This window comes from Ursus arctos, unplaced genomic scaffold (genome assembly GCF_023065955.2).
Source record: "Ursus arctos isolate Adak ecotype North America unplaced genomic scaffold, UrsArc2.0 scaffold_6, whole genome shotgun sequence".
Classification (NCBI taxonomy): domain Eukaryota; kingdom Metazoa; phylum Chordata; class Mammalia; order Carnivora; family Ursidae; genus Ursus; species Ursus arctos.
The window spans coordinates 53,166,173-53,185,458 of NW_026623078.1; the positions used below are offsets into that span (position 1 = coordinate 53,166,173).

The 19,286-nt window shown below is 42.6% G+C and overlaps 1 protein-coding gene and 1 non-coding gene across 9 annotated transcripts in view; both read right to left on the bottom strand.

Annotated features, from left to right (window-relative positions):
* NCALD (neurocalcin delta) overlaps positions 1-19,286 on the bottom strand; it is a 390,461-nt gene that overhangs the window by 342,840 nt on the left and 28,335 nt on the right. The gene's annotated exons all lie outside the window — the stretch shown is intronic.
* Positions 10,179-10,320, bottom strand: LOC113253111 (small nucleolar RNA SNORA67). Its single transcript, XR_003315247.2, has one exon. It is a non-coding gene; the product is annotated as a small nucleolar RNA SNORA67 (small nucleolar RNA).

The window sequence follows — 19,286 nt, forward strand, 5'->3', positions numbered from 1 at the left end:
CTTTAAGCTGTTTTTCTAATGGTGATGATGGATTTGTACGATCACCTACACTGTTCACCCCGCTGTGCCTGTGCCCCACCTACAGCCCACATCTGCACAGCTGGCCAGGAGGAGAATTCAGGGACTAGAGTGAAGCAATGCTAAACCAGCTTCCCCAGACAGCCCCCTTCTCTTAGCAATCATGTCAGGTCTCTTAATCAACATCTGCTCGCAGCATTCCTGAACTTAAGTAATGCTTCCCTGTCTCTCTGAGGGGAACTGGGATGCCTTAGCACTATTTGGGTGAAGGTTTTAATGTGTATGAGATTGAGAGGATCATTTCACCACTGCCTGGAGAAGAGTCGACTATGGTGGTGGCCCCATCCTATGACCCCAAGCCATAAGATAGTTCCAGGTTATGGATGCTGGATCATATCCATGAATGTGGATGTGGAAAGGAAATTTTATAAGGCTGGGCCACGAAAGGAAAGAAAACAGAAAAGGGGAAAGAAATCTAGGTACTGGTGGTACTTAGGGCCTCTGAGATCCTTTGGAAGGTAAAAGGTAAGATAGACCTAGTAATAAGTCTATGAAAATAAGATAAATTAAAAGAAAGCTATGATAAAAGAGAAAGAGTAAGAAGGAATATCCTTAAGAGTCGGTCAACAAAATTTCAATTACATGTTAGGCCAGGTTTTAGAATCCCCACCTGTCCTTTCCCCTTCTCAAGAAATCTTATCCTGGAGGCATCTGGGTGGCTCAGTCATTAAGTGTCTGCCTTTGGCTCAGGACATGATCCCAGTTCTGGGATCGAGCCCCACATCTGGCTCCCCGCTCAGTGGGAAGCCTGCTTCTCCCTCTCCCACTCCCCCTGCTTGTGTTCCTGCTCTCGCTGCCTCTCTGTCAAATAAATAAATAAAATCTTTAAAAGAAAGAAAGAAATCTGATCCTGCCCACAAAACTCAGTGGACCTCAGCAGTCCTCTCCGCCCATTCACTTTGGCCACTACTGATTGGACCAGGGGTATTTAGCAAACCTGAAGGGGACCTACACATTGGTGGGCTAGATATCAACTGAATGCACTGTCTCTGGAATTTGACCTCCTCCTCAGTCTTCTTGGCTGGCTTCCCTCCCCTTCCCCACCTCTAGCTGTCAGAGTACCCTGGGGATTCATCCTGGGCCTCTGTCTCTGTCCCATAAACACGATCTCTCTAGGTGATCTTGGCTGGAGCCCTGGTTAGAATTAGCTCCCAAATTCCAATCACCAGTCCCCACCTCTCCCATGCTCCAGATGTAAACATCCAAGTAGCTGCTTGACATCTCTATTTGGATGCCTAGGAGGCATCTCACAACTGAACACGTCTCAAACATAAATTAATTTCTCCCCTCAGTCCTGTTCCTTTCCCAGTCTTCCCATGGCAGCAAATGTAAATCCTGTACAGTTAGTTCCTCCAGAAAAACACTTGATTTGTCTCCTTCTCAACACCCTACAACCAGCTCATCTGCAAATCCTGTAATGTCCCTAAATGGCCAGCTCTCACCAACTCTACCACCACCAACCCGGCCCAAGCCACCATCATCTCTCACGGGGATTCATGCAGCAAGCAGCCTCCTCCCTGGTCTCCTCGCTTCCACGCTTCCACATTGGCCCCTTTGCATTCTGTTTTGCACATAGCCAACAGAGTGACCTTTTAAAAATGTGGATCAGGGGCGCCTGGGTGGCACAGCGGTTAAGCGTCTGCCTTCGGCTCAGGGCGTGGTCCCGGCATTATGGGATCGAGCCCCACATCAGGCTCCTCTGCTAGGAGCCTGCTTCTTCCTCTCCCACTCCCCCTCCTTGTGTTCCCTCTCTAGCTGGCTGTCTCTCTCTCTGTCAAATAAATAAATAAAATCTTTAAAAAAATTTTTTTTAAATAAAAAAATAAAATAAAAATGTGGATCAGATCATGGCGGTCCAACTTAAGACTCCTCCAATGGCTTTCCATTTCACTTAGAAAAACTCCTAACTCCTGACTAAACTGCAAGTCCCTTGATGAGCTGCCCCACTCCTCATCTCCCACCACGTGACCCCTTATTCATTAGGCTACCATCACTATGGCTTCTTGCTGTTCCTTTTACCCATCACTTTCATTCCTGACTCCGGGCCTCACACACGCTGCTGCCTTTGCCTGGACTCGTGTCTCCTAGATCTCCACATTGCTGGCTCTGCTCCTCATTCAAGTCTACTCAAATACTACTTTGATTCCTTTCTTTAAAGTGCCGCAACATCCCCCATCTCTATCACTCTCTATCCCGTCATCTTATTTTATTTTTTATTCATTCATCTATATCTGAAAGTGCACTGTTCATTCATTCACTTGCCTGTTTATCTGATGATTGTCTGAACTTCCACTGAGAGCAAGACTCACAACAGGCATTGAAGCAGGGTAGGCACTCATTACTACTTGTTAAAGGAATGCAGATGAAAACTGGAGCCTGTAGACGGTCAGCAGTGACTTCTAGACCTCATGGGTCATAAATACTCAATCTTGGGGGCCTGACTGAACCTAGGGGAAGAAGCCAGCTAAGAGGAGAAGATTCAAGGTGAAAGAAGCCGGGCTAGAGACCAGGGCTTGGGCTTGGGTTTTGAGCCATCTTCCCACAGCAGCTCCCAGGTAGGCTGGCCGCATTCCAGTGCCTCTGAGTGAATCCATCTGTTGTACCTTTCCTCCTTTACCGGAGCCAGCTTCAGAGAGCATCTGTTCTGTGCACGCACGGAGCACTGAGTACCAGCTTAGAGCAGAGACTGCAACGCCACCGGCTGCCTGTTATTTGTTCCTTTTCTAGCCCTAACACAGGTAAATCACCCTGAGGAAGTGAACTGGACAGAGAGGATCCTCTAAACAACTGTAGGATGTCTCCATTCTACAGGGAGAGACGTGACCCAGAGGTGTAGGCGTCTTTCTGGTGACAGCCAGCTAGTCCCTGGCAAACTTAGAATTTCAAGATAGGAAGGATTAACTCTTCCTCTCATGAAAGATGATCTCTATACCTACTACATGGAATGCACTCTTTTGAAGACAATCACAGCATGACAGCCTTCACTTTCCACAAAAGGGGGACTAGAAACAACTCTGCCATCCAGAACGCAATTGTCATGAAATAATGCTTTGGAGTTACAACTGTGCATTTCTTCAAAAGGTTATGAGCGTACAGCAGAGAGCCCTATCTATAGCAACAACTGCTGCTGTTTTAACAGTCCTTTTCTCACACACCTCCTACAGCTAATCGCTTGACAGCTTTATATGATTATTAACTGCAATGCATAATTAATAAATTGGATGACTTTCCCTTTGCACATCTGAACGTACAAAGCAATCTGCCAACATTTAAGGAAATCCCGTCATGCCACGAGGCGTTAAATCATATTTAAGGAAGTGAGAAATTAAGACACAAGGATAATGGCAAACTTGCCCAAATATTATAAAGCACATCCAGCGAAGTGCCACAGTGATCAGGCAGGACTACATTCTTCCGCCGCCAATTGCTCAGGCCTTGTCAAACAACGGCAAAGGCCTGATGGCAAAGGCATAGCCATTCCACTGCACTTCTCAAGCCTTTTAAATAAAAATAGATCCCTGCTGCCACCCACCTTCGTTAAAAAAAAAAAAAAAAATCCGCCCAGGAAGCATAATTCATCTCTCTTCCAATGACTTCACTAAAAGGGTAAGGGCCCCGTGTGTTGTCAGCAGCCAGCCGTGTTTGCTATTTTCACTTCTCACCTAAGAGCTCCATTATTCTGAACAATCCCAAGCAAATACCTTTATTTAAACCACCCCCGGCCGACCTTTATTGCCTAATACTAGGCTCATCTTGACAGCTTCCTATAAGCATTCATTTCAAGACTAGCCTGCAGAATTATCCAAAAACAATATACCACGTCACCCCACGGTATTCTTCCACATAGCACAAATGGAGGCAGGAGGCGAGCCAAATATTTCACTGAGGATTTTAAGGGTTGGCTCCTGAGTATATTATTGTTCTGTTCCTGTCAGAGTTGGTCACGAAACTTCAGGGGACCTCAACCCCACTGGATTAAAGTATTCTTGGTAGAGGCTGAGTAGGGAGAGGGAATTTTCATTTTTGATTGTTCCCACTAATCAAACAGAAAGCCTTGGGAGTTACATTTTACTTCAAAGGAAGATCCTCAAAAAAAAAAAAAAAAAAAAAGCATGGGCTCTGGGGAACCTCTGGGGGATGCTAAAATTCTGTGACCACTCCACATGGTGGGCATGAAGGTCTTAGGGCCCCCACAGAAACTGGAATTACAAGGAGACATCAGGACTGGCTTGTGTTGTACCCAACAAATTGTTCCCCAATTATTTACTACTGGAGGGCTCTGAGGGATTCCAACTAGTCTAGGTCTCCAGCCCACTCATTAGGCATTAAGGCCAAGCTTCTAAGAGCATACTAAGGCCTAAGTGTTTGATATGTGGGACAAGTTTTGGTGCTAGAGAGAGTCTGAAGAATGGATTTTTTTGTGGTTTGGTTTGGTGTTTTCTCTTCCAAGTTTGATGCTTCAACCATGTGCAGCATAATTATCTGTGGCATTTGTTAAATATTCAGATTTGTGGGCCCCTATCTTTATGTTTTGAATCTAAGCCCTGGTATCTGTATTTTATGTAAGCTCCCCAAATTTGAGAACCAGTCCCTTAAGAATAGAAGCAATAAAGGGGGTCTTTTATGACCCCTTCTCTTGGTGGTTTGTCTCTTATTGTCAAAAAAAAAGAAGGTAGAACAAAATATTCACGCTTTCAATAATGTTAGAAACTGTAGTGTTTACCATAATGTCAATAAATCACATGAATACAATATGACCAGACTACAACTGGGTCTGCTTAGAATTCAAATGCATTAGCACATTATTTCTGAGGTTAAACCTCTAATGAGTCCTTTGGTATTCACTGTCTCAGCAAAGCCCCTCTCCTACAGAACATTAGTCTTTAATAGTATTGGTGTCATACGGACGAAAACAAGACTGGACCTTAGCACAAACAGTCCCTGAGCTTAAAAACAGTTTAGCCCATTTACGCCACTGATTGATTGAATGTTGAGAAGCATTCGGATAACGGAAAGCCCATTGGTTTCCTACACATGCACACTCTCTTTCCTCTTCCAAATAGCACTCCGTTTTTGTTCTTTTTTTGAAGATTTTATTTATTCATCTGAGACAGAGAGATACAGAGAGAGAGAGAGCATGGGTGGGGGGAGAGGCAGAGGGAGAGAGAGAAGCAGACTCCCCGCTGAGCCGGGAACCCGACATGGGGATCGACACAGGGCTTGATCCCAGGACCCTGGCATCATGACCTCAGCTGAAGGCAGATACTTAACCATCTGAGCCACCCAGGCACTCCTACACTCCTTTTCTACGAATTCTCCACCGGCTCCTCCAGCCAGCTAAAGTACTGCACACATACCTTAAGCCAGACATCATACTGGTATTTAAAGATGATTGCCTTTTCATCATAAGAAGAAAAATAAAGATAGAACATTGTCATGAGCTGAATATTTATGTTGCCCCCAAATTCTTCTGTTGAAGCCCTAACCACAATGTGATGTAATTAGAGGGGGGGCATTTGCAAGGGGATTAGGCTTAGATTTCTTCTGGAGGGTGGAGCCCTCATACTGGAATTAGTACCCTTATAAGACAGGAAGAGAGCAATCTCTCTCCACGTTCATGCACCACGCACACACAGAGAAAAGCCTGTATGAGCACCCAGCTAGGAGGCCATCTACAAGCCAGGAGTGGCTCCCATCAGACAGCAAATCTGCTGGCACCTTGATCTTGGACTTGCCAACCGCCAGAACTGGGAGAAATAGATATCTGTTGTTTAAGTCCCCCACTTGGTGGCATTTTGTTATAGCAGCCCCAGCTAAGATGGAAATCATTTAATAAACATATTTTAAAAATTAAAGAGCTCAGCTGCAAGCTCCTTTACAAGGCACTAGAGAAATGCTCCACGGGACATGGCTGGTGCTTTCACCAATACCAAGCCTAAGGGAAGCCAGCAGCTGCCAGACCAATCCTAGAAACAGAAATTTGGTCTGTTGGTGGGAATGTGAGCTACGAGTGGCCACTGGTCCTATGCATGTGATCCTAACCTATTGCTTTGCCTTGCAGCAATCACAAAACGAAAGGAGCAGAGTTGAGCGTTGTATTTAAACTGCCTTCCCAAATCTGGCTTCATAGCCCACCACTCTGCACTCCCATCTTGAAGATACTAATGCTGCCACAGCTAAGTTAGCTAACTGTATTTCACTTCTAAGAGTACGAAAAAGAAAAAAAGGCATCACCATTTGTCCTGAGACACTGTCTCTTTGTGCTTATTATTTTCAAGTAACAGCCCTTTAGACAGCAGTAATTTGAGGAGGAAAACTCTCTTTGGAGATACGATTGACACACGAGCTCTCTGTCCCTGGCAGAAATTGATAAAATTAAAAGGCCTCTTTAAATTGCAGTTTCTCCCCAAATCCTTCTCCAACTAAAATAGATGTGGAGGATCCACCTCCCCCCAACATCCATTCCAAATGGTCTAAAATACACAATCTCCATAAATGTCCCACAGAGAAAACATCCCTATGTGTTATTTAATATTCAAAATTAGTATTTCCTCAGTCACTGCTATAATCACTGTTTTTCTTTCTGATGGGAGGCATCACTAAAGAAATCTCCAGCTTAAAAAAAAAATGAGAAGAGAGAGTTTTCAAGATAACACATGGTTAAATTGAAGCCTGTTCTGTTCAGAAGACTTTCTGGCAAAAGAAACTGAGCACTCCCTCCCAGCAGGGTGCATTTGTAATGGGGCTGCAAATTCATGGGAGCATTTGGCCTGCCTCTCTCCATCGAAGGGCTGAAGCCCTTCTACCACAGCTCTGATTCAAATCACTCAGCAGTCCATGGGTGAAAAATGCAATAAAGGAGTCAGAACAAAAACAAGAATTACTACTGAGATATGCACATCTCCTCCCCCTACTTCCAAAGAGCAAGAGAAAAATCAATGTATTTCACTCCTTGTGTTTATTAACAATGATTCTTTTTCTTCTGGTGTATAAGGATTGAAAAAATAGCTGCAGGAGGCAAGACTCTTAAAAAAAAAAAATAGGACCCGAGTGTCTCCCCTGCCGGTGAGTTCATAAGTCTGACTCAACCCTAAAATGGCAACAGCACAACTTTGACTCTGAAATTGTCTAATTAAATTCACAAATCCAAGCCAAGAAGACACTTTCCTTCAATTGAAACAATCCATGAACAGTATTTCAAACCCGCTCAGCATGGTTTGGACTTAACACACACCATTCTGGAACCCCTTACAAGCCTTCCCATAAGCAGTCATAGCATGATGGCTGCAGCCATGAATATCAAAGGTGTAGTGCCCCTGTGGATGGAGACAGGGACCCTTTCTGTGCAGCAGCTTAGATTCCAACTGGGTGATCCAACATGAGGCTAAACAATTCCTTTATTCCTTTTATTTTCATTTAACTTTTCTTTTAAATCAAATCAAATCAAGTATATTGTTTTAAAAAGTCAAATTGCACTGTAAAGCTAGAAGAAAAATGAGCAACCTGTTACCCCCCCCCCCCGTCCCACCTCCCCATCCCATTTCCCACAGGTTACAACTCCCAACTCTTTTTATCTATTTCCTACCATCAAAACCTCCATATTTTAATATTAGATGCTTTATTGTTATTTCTTGTTTTCTTTTTCCACGCGGACATTATCTACTACTTCCTACTGTCAAAGATTAGAATCTAGCAATTACATTAGTTCCTCCCGTTTCCCCACCCCACCATCACCTCGAGAGAGTAACACCACTATTTTGATTAAAGCAATATAGAATTTACATTTTATGACTATGAACCTAGACTGCCTTGGTTGAAATCCTACTCCAACGGGTACCGGCTATGTGGCCTTTACATCATTTCCCATAATTGTAAAATGAAAACTGCATCCACACCCACTTCATGGGTTGCTGTGAGGGTTAAATGAATAATTATGCGCAAACACTGAAAAGAGTGCCTGGCATAAAATGAGTGCTCTCTAAATGCACAATCAAAACACATTTCCTTTCTTGTTCATCTTCTTTTTTTTGCCTCATTTTTCATTTACTTAACGTTCTATATAACTTTCACTATTGTATCCTGAAAACTCCCACAATTCTCTAAAATTCCTCTCATTGCATATATTACACTCTGTAGTATTCATTTGCTCTCCTTACCACACCCCTCTTGGAGTGTTCCATCCTCCTGTTAAAATCTGCCCAAGCTCCATGGGCCTGATGCACACTTTAAATCAGGTATTCCCTTCTCTTTCTGTGTGGGCCCTTGACCTGATCCCAAGTCCCATGGCTTCCTCCGTCTTGATTTATACTCCTTTTTGATGGTGCACATATGGCGGCATATTCCTAAATCAAGATACGCAGGAGTTAAATACCTTCAGTCATATAACTTTGGAAAGGCTTTTATTCTACCTTTACATTTGCCTGAAGTTCTGCAAAATACAGAAATCTAAGTGGAAATAATTTTCCTTCAAGACGTTGAGGGCAATGCTCCATCAACTTCTAGCTTCCACAGTTGCTGTTGAAAAGTCTAGTTCCCCTCTGATAACTGATTTCTTCTTGTCTCTGGTAGTTCCTAAGATTTCTCTTCATTCCTGGTATAACATTTCATGATGACATGCATCCCTTGTACTGGGCACCAAGCAGGCCCTTTAATCTGGAAACTCCTATCCTTTGGGGATTTTTCTTGTTTTTTTCTTTTTTCTTTTCTGATTTCCTTCATGTTCTTTTGGAATCACTATTAGTTGGATGTTGGCCTCTTGGACTTTCCTCCATTGTTCTACTTTTTTCTCCTATTTCCCCATCTCTTGGTCTTTCTGTTGTACTCTCTAAGAGTTCTTCAACCTTACTACCCAACCCTTTATTTTTACTTCTGCCCTCATAGCTTTAATTTCTAATAACTTCTTTTGTTTTATCACTATTCCTTTCTTGTTAATAGCTTAGTGGTCTAGTTTAAGAAGTGCAATAGCATCTCTTACCTCTCTAGAGATACTAGAATAAGTTACTTTTAATGTTTTCTTCTGTTGCTTGCATTCTTTATTTTTCTTCTAGATTCCTCTTTTTTCCTCTTCATTTTTTTTTTTTAAAGATTTTTTATTTATTCAACAGAGACAGAGACAGCCAGCGAGAGGGAACACAAGCAGGGGGAGTGGGAGAGGAAGAAGCAGGCTCATAGCGGAGGAGCCTGATGTGGGGCTCGATCCCACAACGCCGGGATCACGCCCTGAGCCGAAGGCAGACGCTTAACCGCTGTGCCACCCAGGCGCCCCTTTTCCTCTTCATTTTTATCTCCATTTTTTATGAAGAGAGTCTCATGCTGGGAGTCTCTTCACTCTGTGGCTTGCTCTCTGGTCATACTTAAGACAGTCTCAAAAAGATAAAGGGAAGATCTGGGAGAGGGATTAGAACTTATAATGAGTGATTGGCAGGAACCTGTCACATAGTTGGAACGTTTACAGATGCCCGTATGTTTGTCTTTGCTAGTCCATTTCCCAATCAAGATATTCTACCAACTCCTATAGTGCCTGTGCAAGCACATGTCTACAGTGGGTAAGGAGGCAGGGAGTCTCATCCCAGATTTTCACTTAACTCAGAGTTTCTCAACCTCAGCTCTATTGCCATTTCGGGGCAGATAATTCTTTGTTGTGGGGGCAGTCCTGTGTATTGTAGACTATTTAGCAGAATCTCTGGCATCTACCCACTAGATGCCAATAACAAATTCCCACCAAGTTGCAACAACAAAAAAATGTCTCCAAGTATTGCCAAGTTATCAGTTGACTTTTCCTGTAGTCTGGGAGCTCCCAAGTTCATCTTCTCTAGACATAAACCTATCTATGCAGAGTGGAGGAAGAGTACTTGTCTAGCATCACAAGTGGGGGAAGGGAATCCTTTTTATTTATTTTTTTTTTTTAAAGATTTTATTTATTTATGTGACAGAGAAACAGCCAGCGAGAGAGGGAACACAGCAGGAGGAGTGGGAGCGGAAGAAGCAGGCTCATAGCGGAGGAGCCTGATGTGGGACTCGATCCCGGTACACCGGGATCACGCCCTGAGCCGAAGGCAGACGCTTTAACGACTGCGCTACCCAGGCGCCCCTACCGCAGCGCGTGTAGGCAGCCAAAGGCAGGCGAAGGAGACAGACGTGCCCTCTCGCCCGGTAACCTGAGGCATGCCAGATCTTATTCCAAGCTGCTACTTTCCTGAAGCGGGCACGGGCAGGCCCCTTGGAGAGGGAATCACCTTGGACGGGGAATCCTTTTTAAACTCAGCCTCACCTTCAGAGGTATCTAGTGGCACCAATGTCTGAGCTTGTCTTGAATTTGTGACACAAAGGAGCTTGCTTATTATTGGCTATAGCAGGAAAAGCTAAAACCCAAATCAGTTACCATTAATCCATCTACTTTCCATATCTCAAAATTTTGCTGGGATCTCTTGTATACAGTCATCTCCTTCCCTATTCTTTTTGTCCTCACGAGTTAATGTTGTGTAATCCTTTCTCTGTCATTTTAGTGGTATTAAGAATGGGGGACAGTAAACACTGCAAAATAAACATTGCATTTGGGCATCATGTTTAACCTGAAACCTCTCAATTCTTTAATTCTCAAATTCTGGTAAATGAAGAAAGTTAACAACTCTCATGGCAGCAAGAAATACATCACCTAAGCATCTCTCATGACTGTACAAGAGCATATAGGCCTTTGGTGTACCATTTTGTCAAAATCCCAGAGTTGAGGGTTAGAAAAATATACGAAATCAAAAACATTGCACTAAGACCAAACCAGGACCAAATCTCATCCTAACCCTGACCAATCCATCTAATCTATCAATAAATCTAATGTTACTATCAATAAATCTAATGTAATCACTTTCTCTTTCATATTAAAGATGAAATTCTGTATCTCAGAAAGACACATCCAGAACACCATTAGCCCTCAAAAGTCAAGTGGCCCCCAGAACTACATTTGTCCTCCTGAATCCATCTACTTCTTTCCATGCCCACAACTACCGGCATCCTGCACCAGCCGCCATTCATCACTGACCTGGATTCCCTTCTAATCTGCCTGCCACTATTCAATCCAGTCCAGTCTATCCTCTATCACAGTAATCTTTTCAAAGAGCTAATATATTCATTTCACATGTCCTTAACGCCACGCCACCTTAAAATTCAGTGACTTCCCATTGCTCTTGGGAGGACAACTGAAATCCTTAACATGCCTAACACAACCCCACAAGGCTAGTCCCTGCCCACCTCTCTCTAATCTCCTGTCCTAATGTGCTTCCTCTTGCTTCTGGTGCTCCAGTCACAGTAACTGGCCTTTTTCTATGCTCCTCCCACTATTGGCCTTCATCTGTACTATTCTTTCTTTCTGGAATGCGTGGAATTCCTGGAATGCTGTTTACCCACGCAGCTCCTTCAACCAGTTATTTCCAACCCATCCATCAAATTTCAACTCATCCATAGAGTTAAGAGCCTTCCCTAACTCTATACCCAGAGAGTTCCTTTTATTTTACCTACGACTTGTCATTTTTTGTCGTCACATAGGAATGCTTCATGTCTTTATGTGCCACTTTGATTCACGCTCTTCTGCTCCTCCACTGGACTGTAACTAGGACAGAAGGGACTTTGCCTGTCTTACTCATTGCTCTGTCCTCAGAGCCTTGTACCTTGCCAGACATTTAGGAGACACAAACAACTTACCACTTGTACTAAATGAATGACTTCACTAAGTTCCCATGAGCTAAAGAATTACTCTATGTGGTCTAGGGAAAAAACTACTCTTTAGCTCTTTATGGGTGACTCTTCAGTATGACTGATAATTGTGGTTGGGTAAAAGGAAATGCATTTTTATCATGAAGGGTATGACCAAATGAGTTGAGAGAGTTAAGCCAGAGATTGTTAAATGCCAAGGTATTCATTCTCTGTATTATTGGGTGGCAAACTGTCCTACTAAAAATATTTGCATTTCCCCAGCCTCCCTTACAGACCAGCATAGTTGGTGAGATTTAAAAAACCAAACCAAACAAAAATAAAATGGAAGGTAGGGCTTTGAGTGTTGATTCAGCTGAGAGTTATGGCTCTATCCTCTTCTTTGCTCCATCTTTCTACCTGGAGCATGGATGTGATGGCGCCACCTCCAGCAGCCATCTTGGACTATAAGGCTATCTTTTTTTTTTCTTCTAGCTTTATTGAGAAGTAATTGGTATATAACACTGTATAAGTTCAAGGTTTAAAACATGATAATTTGATTTACATGTATATTGTAAAATGATTATCACAATAAGGTTAGTTAATATATCCATCACCTCATAGAATTATCATTTAGTGTGTGTGGGGTGAGAATTTTAAGATTTACTCTCTCAGCAAATTTTAAATACACAATACAGTATTGTCAACTATAGAAACCATGTTGCAGATTAGATCTCCAGAACTTAATCATCTTGTAACTAGAAGTGTGTACCCTTTGACTACCTTTACCCATTTCCCCCACCCCTGGCAACCACCAGTTTATGCTTCTGAGTTCAGTTTGTGTTTAGATTCCATATACAAATGAGATCATACAGTATTTGTCTTTCTGCATCTGACTTACTTCATTTAGCATAATTCCCTTAAGGTCTATCCATGTCATTGCAAATGGCAGGATTTCCTTCTTTTTTATGAAAAAAAAAAAAAAAAATATATATATATATATATATATATATATATATATATATATATATATATATATATATATATGGTTGTTTTCAGTCCTGGTTATTATAAATAACACTGCAATGAACTTGGGAATACAGAGATCTCTTTGAAATCCTGATTTTGTCTCCTTTAGATATATACCCAGAAGCAGAATTGCTAGACCACATGGTAGTTATATTTTTCATATTTTAATAATACTGTTTTCCAGGATGGCTGTACCAATTTACATTCCCACCAGCGGTGCACAAGGGAACATTTTTCTCCACATCCTCATGAGCATTTATCATCTTCTGTCTTTTTGAGAATAGTCATTCTAACAGGTGTGAGGTGATATCACATTGTGATTTTTGATTTGCATTTTCTTGATGATTAGTGATGTTGAGTAACTTTTCATGTACTTGTTGGCTATCTGTATATCTTCTTTGGAAAAATGTCTATTCAGGTCCTTTGCCCATTTTTATTATTATTATTATTTTTAGAGAGCGCATTCATGCACAAGCATGGGGTGGGGAGGGGCAGAGAGAAAGAAAATCTTAAGCAGGCTCCACTCCCAGCACAGAGCCCAACAAGAGGCATGACCCTGAGATCATGACCTGAGCTGAAATCAAGAGTTGGATGCTTAATTGACTGAGCCACCCAGGCACCCTTTTAAATTATTATTTTTATTATTTTGCTACTGAGTTGTATCAGTTCCTTATAAATGTGGATATTAATCCTTTACCAGATATATGATTTGCAAATATTTTCTCTCATATAAGACTACCTCAAGAAGAGAAATGTACAGAAAACTGTAAGAGTCCTAGGTCCCAAGGACCAAGATACAGCCACACTGTCCCTGGACAGACTACCTCCCATTATTTATTGTTAGAAAAAATAATAAATCCTTGTTTTTAAGCCACTGAAATCAGCTTGTTCCCAGCAACCAAACATAATACCTAACTGATGTGATAGTTAATAGAAAGTGACAAATCCTGCCCCTAAATACCTCACAAATTCCTGAGGATAAAATAGATGGCCCAGCGAGAGCCACAAGGAATCATCAGGGCTAATCAACTCCAACCAAATTCCTAAGGCAGTTGTTTCTAATTGAACTAAGTTATTTGATTATCTATGAAGTTTCCTGCGATGGACCTTACACCACCACTTTGTGATGGAAAAGGCATTTCCCACTGCATTTCCAAAATTATCAATCACACCCAAAAAAAAGTCACTCTTAAAATACAAACCTTGAGTAATGCTCAGATTGGTTAATAATCTCAACACTAGCCATACAGTTATAATGTTTAAATTCTATTAAAAGTTCAAAGAAACTTGCAAATTAATTTACATGACGTCAGCTCAGTTTAAAAGGAAAGTGAGAGGGGGTGCCTGGCTGGCTCGGTCAGTACAGAGTGCGACTCTTGATCTTGGGGTCGTGAGTTTGAGCCCCACATCGGGCGTAGAAATTACTCAAAAATAAAATCTTTAGGGGCGCCTGAGTGGCTCAGTCAGTTAAGCATCCAACTCTTGGTTTAGGCTCAGGTCATGATCTCAGGGTCCTGGGATAGAGCCCCACATCGGGCTCTGCACTGAGCATGGCGCCTGCTTATGATTCTCTTTCTCTCTCTCCCTCTTCCGAGCCTGTACTCTCTCTCTCTCATATTAAAAAAAAAAAAAAAAAGTCTTCAAAAAAATAAAAAGGGAAGCAAAGTGTGAGACAGCACTGATAGCATTGATCACTCAGCCAGATGCCTTGTGTAAACTATCTCATGCGACCCTCAAAACAGCTATATATAGTAGCTATTGTATTCAAAACAAGGAAACCGAATCAGAAAAGGTAAGTGACTTGCCCAAGGCTTCTCGAATGAGTAGCGAGCTAGGATTTAAACATAGTAGTCTTCCTTTGTGCACTGGGGATATATTCCAAGACCCCCAGTAATACCCGAACCTGAGGAGGGTACTGAGCACTATGTATGCTGTTTTCTCCTGTAAGTACATACCTATGATACAGCTTGACTTACAAATGAGGCACAGTAACAGATTAACAACAACAATAATAAAATCATTATAACAATACGCCGTAATAAAAGTGTGAATGTGGTCTCTCTCACAATATCTCTTCATGTACTCACCCTTCTTCTAGTGATGATGTGAGAGGATAAAATGCCTACGTGACAAGATGAAGTGACATGAATGACGAGTGACGCAGGCACTGTGACGTAGCCTTACACTACCACTGACTGGCTGACGATTCGTCAGAAGGAGGCGGGGTTACTTCTGCGCCGAAACCGCGGGAAGCGGGAAGCGAAACTGGCGAAACTGCAGCCAGCGAAACCTCAGCTAAGGGGGGACTCCGGTACTTCTGACTCCACGTCCTGTACCATTTTCACTACCCCATCCTGCCTTGTGATATTGTAATTTATAATAGGAAGTAGGAGAAGAAAGGGATAAAGAAAGGGGGGGTAATCAGAAGGGGGAATGAAACATGAGAGACTATGGACTATGAGAAACAAACTGAGGGCCTCAGAGGGGAGGGGGGTGGGGGAATGGGATAGGCTGATGATGGGCAGTAAGGAGGGCACGTATTGCATGGTGCACTGGGTGTTATACACAACTGATGAATCATCGAACTTTACATCAAAAACCAGGGATGTACTGTATGGTGACTAACATAATATAATAAAAAAACATCAAATAAATAAATAAATAAATAAATAAATAAATAAATAAATGGAAATAAATGATCTTCATCCCAGTTCCTGGCAAGGAGCTCTTAAACCTCGGAATTAGAGTCTAAGAGCAGAGAGCGATAGAGATGTCTTTTGTTATGTTAATGAGGTGACTTTTGGGAAGCCCTTAGGTCATCTCAGGTTAGGAGCTGATCACCACCAGAGGAACCAACCCTATGATTAAAGAGTTAGAACTCGGTCTCCCCAGATCTCTGGGGAGTGGAGGAGGCTGAAGATTGAATTCTGTGGCCAATGACTTAGTCATGCCTATATAATGAAACCTCCTTAGAAACCCAAAAGAATGGGGTTCAGAGACCTTCTAGGTTCATGAACACATGGAGATGTGGGGAGAGTGACATCTTGGGAAAGCATGTAAGTTCTAAGTCCCTTGCCACATACCTTGCCCCATGGCTGGTTGTTTCTGAGTTATATCTTTTTATAACAAACTGGTGATACAGCAAGTAAAATGTTTCTCTGAGTTCTGTGTGCCACTCTAGCAAATTAATTGAACCCAAGGAAGGGGTTGTTAGAACCTCTGATTTATAGCTGGTCAGTCAAATGCACTAATGACAGCCTGAACTTGTGATTGGCATCTGAGTGCAGAGGGCAGATTTTAGGACTAAGCTCTTAACCTGTGGGATCAGTCACTATCTCCAGGTAGATAATGTCAGAATTGAGTTAATTGCTTTTTGGTGTGGGGAAAAAAACATGCGCTTGAGTTGGTATCAGAGAAAGCCAGCAATTATTATCTTGAGTGTGTGGTTGACTTCACCAAACCCTGTTAATGAGCAAATGCTCTTCTTCACAGGATTAATCAGCAAGAAGTTCTTGTGGATTGAATTGTGTCCTCCATAAAGATATGAAGATAGGAAGTCCTAACTCCTAGTACCTGTGAATGAGACGTTATTTGGAAATAAGGTCTACACAGGTAAAATCAAATTATGGTCAGGTCATACTGGACTAGGGAGGGCCCTAATTCAATGACTGGTATCCTTAGAAGAGCAAAATCTGGACACAGAGACACACTAAGAGGGGAACATCATATAAAGCCAGAGACCAAGATTGGAGTGATGTGTCTGAAAGCCAAGAATGCAAAGGATTGTGGGCAACCACCAGAAGCTCAAAGAGGCAAGGAAGGATTCTCCGCAGAGCCTTCAGAGGGAGCATGGCCTTGCTGACACCCTGGTTTCAGACTTCCAACCCCCAGAACTATAAGAGAATAAAATTCTGTTGTGTTAAGCCATGCAGCTCATGGTGATTCGTTACAGCAGCCCTAGGAAACTAATACAGAAGCTGACCCTGACTTTGGGTTGTTTTGGCTTTAGCAGGAACATATGTTTGGTTGAGTATAAAGTTATGTCCGTGTCATGTGATGTGGGAGTGAGGCACCGGTCAGATGGAGCTGGCAATGTGTCCAGTATCTCCTCCTGCCCAGTCCAGGAAGGCCCAGAGGATGAGAGAGGTGGAAAGCGACAGGTGGAGGGAGGGGCAGAACAAAGTGTGGTGGCAGCTTGGACTTAAGAACCAAATTGGGCCAGTGAGATGTGAGCAAATAACAAATATTCAGGATGGTGATTCCAGAGCCCTCCTTATTAGACCTGAACACTTGAAGGACCTCATTTTTTCCACTCACCCAGATTAGGGCCACAAAAGGCAGACCAACTTAGTCCTGTGTTTAGATTTTGAACATCTGTTAGGTTCGGACCTGCTAAAACCCAAAGAATAGTGGCTGGATCCAATTTGACATTTTGTCTAATGCCAAAGATGCCGTTCGCGGGTTCATTAAAGGGTTCAATTACCTGAAGCAAATGCTTAAAATCACTGGGGAAATAATTACTCAAAATGTACACCCTGAAATGTATGAAATTACTAATGATACAAACTCAAGCCAAGAAAATATTCTTGTTAAAATGAAACTAAGTAGGGGATAATGGAACTGAATGGTATCTCAAACTCGTTTTTCACTGTTAGGCTTGTTTCATGGTGGAAGTACCCATTTCTAGATAGTTTTTAGGAAAAAATAAACATTTCAAAGATGTTAATTCTACTAGTTATGACATTCTCTTAAACCAGTCACCTTTCAATGAAGCCAGTGAGATGAAATAAATCTTGCCAAAACTTTCCCTCTATTAGGGTGACCAACTCATTCCAGTGTGCCTGGAAATGTCCTGGATTTAGCACTGAAGGGCCTACATCCCAGAAACCCCACAGTCCTGGGCAAAGCAGGACAGTTTGTCACTCTACCTCTAATAAACGAGAAATGGTCATGTGAGCAAGCACCACAGGGCAGGAAACTGCTGCAAAGACCCAAAACGTATATTCAAAGAAGAATCTTAGAAATCAAATAGGTCCAAGAGATGAATCCAAAATGAGGCTAGCAGGCTGAAGATCAAAGGTCACTTTTCAAGTGGACTCACACTGGTAACCTCTCGCTTCTCACTGACTGCTCCTCACTATCTCTTTGCTCAGCCCTCACTATCCAGGGCTCAGCCACGGGCCCTCTTTTCCTAGCTACGCTCACACCCCAGGTTGTCCCCCCCAGTCCAGGATTTAATACCAACACTAGACTGACAATCCCCAAATCTCTCTGCAGCACTCATGCCTCTCCAGGTCCATACAACCAAATGGTGACTTAACATCCCCTCTTGGGTCTACACGTATGAGTTTGCTTAGTCTGCCATAACAGAGCATTGCAGTCTGAGTGGCTTAAACCACAGAGAGTGATTTTCACACAATTCTGGAGGCTTGAAGTCCAAGATTGAGGTATCAGCAGGGTTTTTCTTTGAAGACATCGTCCCTTCACTAGTAGATGGCCAGCTGTCTTCTCTCTGTCTTCACATTGTCTTCCATCTGTGTGTGTCTGTGTCTGAAACTCTTCTGACAAAAACCCCAGCATTGGATTAGGGCTCTAATCCTTTTCCCTGCTCCATTACTACTTCTGCCCTTTTCAAGCCACTGTCGCGTCTGGGGTCACAACAAAACCTAATGAGTCTCCCCGCTTCAGCTTCTACTCCCTACAATCCATTCTTATCAAAAGCAGCCATTGTTTACATGTAAAAAAGACTACGCCACTTTCCTACCTAAAGCTCATGGATAGATTCCCACTGCCCTTAGAACACATCCGAACCCACTACCCTGGCCTACAAGCCCTTGTGTGCCTGGGCAGCCTTGCTATAAGCGTTTCTCTTTTGCCCTCTAGGCTAAAGCCCGTGACACTCATCAAGCTCACTCCCATCTCTAGGCTTCTGCACTGCCCCTGCCTCCATCTGGAATGCTCTTTCCCTGCTATTCTCCTGACATGTTCCTTTTTGTCATTTGCAATTTGATTTTTCCCTGACCACCCAACAAAATATGATCCCATTGTCATTCTACTCTATATGAGTAGATATAATTCTACTTTAATTAGAATTCTACTTTTAGTTCTCTTTAATTCTACTTTAACTTTATTTTCTTGAGAGCAGAACCCTTACTTGCCTTTTAAAGCCTCATATTCCTAGAGCCTAAAAGAGTGGATGGCACAGAGCAGGTGCTTGGTAACTCTTTGTTATTTCAATGGACACGAATTAGCTGCACGTCCAAGGCAGTGGCGCTCCCTCTTCTCCAGGGTGAGCTAGGGAAAAGACATATGAGACCCAATGGGTTACTCTTCTGGTGACTTCTGAGAAATAGGATCACAGCCCTGAAAACATGGGCACAGCCAGAAGTCATGGATGTGTAGGGATTTGAGAAGGCTGGCAATTCCCAGATAACTGACCTATGCTTTGAAGTCTTAACTCACCTAAGTCAGAGCCTGATGTGGAATGCCTAAGACAT